We start from the raw sequence: 5000 nt of genomic DNA, 5'->3' as shown, positions 1-5000 counted from the left end.
ATGCCTGGCCTAGGTGTTGGAAGCTTCTTTTATAGTCTCTTTCTCTCTCTCTCTCTCTCTCTCTCTCTCTCTCTCTCTCTCTATCTATCTATCTCTATCTATCTCTCCATATATCACGCTCTCTCGCTTTGTCGATGAGTGACCGTACTGTCGGGATTGTCATTTATTCTCAAGACTGTTCATTTTTTGCCAGAATAGAGAAGGAAATTTGTAACAATTTTTAAAAATATGAAAACCACCCTTACCCACATTCTCTGTCAGAATTTGGAAGATTCCGTTCGTGTCAAAAGTCTGACATTATTTACTGTTTTCATCAGTTAACCCTCTCCTTACCAACTATAGGAAAATCGTCAAGTTCGTTACGATACAACCAACATTTTTCTTATTTAAATTTCTCTTGTACATCATAAAATTTAAAGAAAATGAACAGTGTATTGCAGAGCATGTTTTTGCTAAAGAAATTATGTATCGCAAGAACTTACTGCTATTGTATTTGAGTGGTAAAAATATATATTTGTATGTTAGCTTAAAATGGCTGGTAAGGAGAGAGTTAACGATTTCTGAAGACTGCTCTGATTCAGTTCAATTTTGTGTGTATGACGGAGCAGCTCTCATTCATATATACTATGCTCTCTCCTGGAGGTAACTGTAAAATCTTTAGAGAATATGCCTCTAATGTATTAGTCAATTACATAAATTCTCACTTGAAAAAAACTATTCGAGTGGACATTGTATTTGTCGACATCAAAGATAGCATGAAATCTGCAAGAAGAAACAAGAGAGGTGTCTCTGTAGAGGAGTATGACGTGAAGGACTTTACATCAATACCAAAAAATAGTGGTCGTCATTTTAAAAAAAATAAATGAGAACAACAAAGTACAACTATTCTTTTTCTTACTATCTAAAGTATTAACAATGAAACACTACAGGTGAGAACATTTCCACATCTATTACAGAAGGAAGAATATTCATTGAAATCGCTTATCCTCGTATACAGGAAAAGGCTGCCACCAAAAAACAAAATTTTAAAAATTGAGCTTTTATATAGCGCAATATCCACTAAATGTGCTCAAAGCGCATTACAAGGGGTCCCTAGTCAACAGCAACATTTAACATGTAGGACGAGGCATGACACCTGTTAGGCGATATTACAATTTTTCGGACAAAGACGACACTTTTAACGGCCAGGTACTCATTTTACACCTGAGTACGGTGAAAGAATGTGAGTTAAGAGCCTTTTCCAAGGACTCAATTATGCCCCGAGCGCGAGGCTCGAACCCAGGACCTTCCGATCCGAAAGCGAGTGTCATACCACTAGACCACATAGCCGCACAAATGACACTTCATTTGAAAAATGGAAGCGAATGTCACTTCAATTCTGGAATTACGCGAATAGTTGACTCACGTGTTGTTATCAGTCTGATATCACAGTTTGCTGCATCGGGAATGGAAAAGGTGTTCGTCTGTGGTATAGGAAAACATAGAAGACTGATGCATATCCACTCAACTGTTGAATTCCTGAACCTTGAAAAATCTATGGCTTTACCTTCTTCCATGCTGTTACTAGGTGTGACAGCGTCAGCTCACTTGCAGGGAAGGGAAAGAAAATAGCATGGTCAGTCCGGGCCGCATTTGATGAGGTCATAGACACATATAAAGCTATAGGGAACGAGATTAGCGGAAGAGTAGCGTCCCTTGATTGGAAGTCACCCATAGTCTCTGACGTCACCGGCGGAAAAGTTATTAGAGAGAGAACGTCATGTTGGTTGTGCGCATGCGTCCTCGCTTCCGATGAAAGCGGCTTGAGACACTTCAAAACCAAATTGACGTTCTCTCTGTAAGGTGACGTCCAAGCAAGGGACCCTACACTTCCGCTAATCTCATTCCCTATTGATAATCAATCAACGCTCTGAGGAAGATATAGCAGTCATCTCAACGCCATCCAAAGATTTGTCTGGTTGTTGTTTGACAGAGAAACCAACTTATCTGCTGTCCATGAATCCGGTGTCAACTTTTTACAAAAAAAAAGTCACGCCTTCCGGTCAACATGCCACCAACTAGTGAATCTCGCAAATAGATGTAAAACGAACTATTTACTAAGTTGGCTATGTGTGGAAATGCTCTCTTCCTTCCAAATCAGGATTTGGTTGGGAAGCAGATTGGAGACCTAAGTGGTCCACTTTGACTGACCTTGCACATTCCTCACAAAATCTGATTTAATGTAGTGTTCATCAAAGGGATGTTCCAAAAGATGCAAGTGTGTTAGTACATCTCTTCCATGAACTCTGTTGTGTGCATACACTGGTCAATGTTCTTGAGACCAAGATTGACTTTAAACACGTTTTCCAAGTGCATGTTTTCACTAAACTATGCAAATATAAAGGGAGGTAATTCTCCAATAATGTTGCTGCTAAATATCCATATAGAAACAATGTTTGAAATGGCGCAATGCTTCATTGAATAATTATATATTGTACAATATATCTACATTTAAACGTGTTGTGTTCTCTGTGATAGATATACATTGTACGATTGTAGAGATTTGGTGTGGTTGTGTGTGTGTGTGTGTGTGTGTGTGTGTGTGTGTGTGTCGGAGAGGAGGGGGTACTTGGTAGTCGAAATGTCAATTGTATTTCTTTTTAAAAATAAAAGTTGCTGGATTATTGAGAATGTGAAGATTTAAAATGTTTTTAAAATGCTTGATATTTCAAACAAATGCCATATTCTACACTATTTAAGTAATTTCCAGGAAGGAATCAATGTTTGTTTACATTTTGTGAAAAATCCCAATTGAAATTATTATATATTTCAATCAATTTATAAATAAAAAATAATCTATGAGACCAAAGTCCACCGCGGCAATACGAAAACACACAGATTATTATAAAATAATGCTAAAACTATATATATTTTTGAGAAAAAAAATCCTTTTAAAATCATTTTATCACCTTTAAAGGCCAATAACTCTAGGTTCCAATCAGTTTTCAGATTGGAGCCACCTTTTTTAAATCAAATCGAATGAACCTAAAAATAATTTTAAAAGTCAGTGCATCAATCAAAGAAAACTTCATAAAAAAATGAAATACGATTTTTTTTTTAAGCGAAAAAAGAAGACTAAGTACAAGACTTGTTTTTTTTTAAGAGAAAAAAGATTAAACAACAAAACAAAATGAACAATAAAAACAACAAAATGAAATGAAAATCTCCTTCCCCGCCCCCCCCCCCCCCCCCCCCCCCCCCCGTGCCAACCAACACAAAAATAACAACTCCCAAAAACGCAAACAAGGGAAGTGAACAACAAAAATCTAAACAAAAAACAAAAATAATAAATAAAGGAACAATAATAATTGTGGTTTTAATGTCACCTTCATACCCTAATACCAAAGCATCTATTTAGGAATTTGGCCCCAAATTAAAAAAAAAATTAAGAGCTTTATATATAGCGCAATATCCACTAAATGTGCTCAAAACGCTTTACGTGGGATCCCTGGTCAACAGCAACATTAATCATGTAGGACGGGACATGACGCCTTTTAGGCGATATTACAATTTTTTGGACAAAGACAATGTTGTTAACGGCCAGATATTCATTTTACACCTGAGTACGGTGAGAGAATGTGAGTAAAAAGCCTTTTCCAAGGACTCAACTATGCGTCGAGCGCGAGGCTCGAACCCAGGACCTTCCGATCCGAAAGCGAGTGTCATACTACTAGACAATATGGCCGCACACATAATACTTAATACGGCTCTTTTTTTTAGTAAGTAGATACAAAGTGTCAAAACTCATGAGATTCCCTCGCACACTTCAAACTTACGATCCGAAACTTTGTACTAATCAGGTAAGCCTTATGACCTTGTGCAAGGGTCATTTGATTTATTAAATCGTCATGCGAGTGAAGGTTGGGTTCACAAAAATAACAACACATGATAAAATAAACAGCGTAACATTTATGTTACAATTTTATTTTATTTTTTTGACAAGGGGGATCCTGTTTGACGGGCTCTCGACCTATAAACGAATAAAGCACGTCACGGGGGCAGATAATATCATTGACCTTTATGGTTGGAAATTCCAGATATATAATATGATGATCGTTAGTATTGTGGTTCACCACGGGATTGATGGGAGTGCTCTTGGTAATGGGTGCGATGTATTTATGCTATGCGTTTAGTTAAAAAAGACACACAACATCAGCAAGCCGCACCAACACACTTGAGCTTTTTGACCTTTTATACAGAGCAATATCCACTTAATGTGCCCAAAGCGCTTTACAAGGGGTTCCATTTTCACTCTTTCGTTAGTATTTTACGATCACCGGCTTCAGGCAGCCCTTACCGTTTTCTACAAGGGGTCTCTGACTAATAGCAACATGTAACATGTAGAACGAGACATGACGCTTGTCAGGCGATATTACAGGGTTTTTTCCCCGGGCAGAGACAACGCTGTTAATGGCCAGGTACTAATTTAAAGTCATTTAGAAGTCATTTAGAGTAACCACTATGCCCCCAATATTTCTTTTTTCTTTCTTTCGAATCCTTACAAAACAGAAATGTGCATTGACGTCTTTGATGTGTTCCAAGCTGTTTATAAAAATCAGAATTGCTTTGATATCTAGTCATTTGTTGTCTTAATAAAATGCTAATGTACTGACGTAAATTCCTTGAAAATGTCATTCTTACGTTATTCTATGTTCTTTCTCAAAGAGTTGGTATTCTACGTTTTGATTTTATCAAAATAATGCCTTGTGTCAGAGATAAAAGAGCGAGGAATGTGTGAAATATGTAAATGATATCTGAAAGTACATGATTGATGATTGTGTTTAGAAGAGTTAAATGTAAACAGTGAACTGAATGAACAAAGAATATTGCGTGAATATAAGGTCATAAATACATAATTCAATATCGACATGACGATTATTTATTCTTTCTCATTCCCCCTTCCGTCTCTCTCTCTCTCTCTCTCTCTCTCTCTCTCTCTCTCTCTCTCTCTCTCTCTCTCT

The sequence above is a fragment of the Berghia stephanieae genome, chromosome 3 (assembly GCF_034508935.2).
Source record: "Berghia stephanieae isolate SIO BIC M18660-M18661 chromosome 3, UCSD_Bste_1.3, whole genome shotgun sequence".
NCBI classification, from domain to species: Eukaryota; Metazoa; Mollusca; class Gastropoda; order Nudibranchia; family Aeolidiidae; genus Berghia; species Berghia stephanieae.
This window is presented reverse-complemented; position numbering follows the sequence as displayed.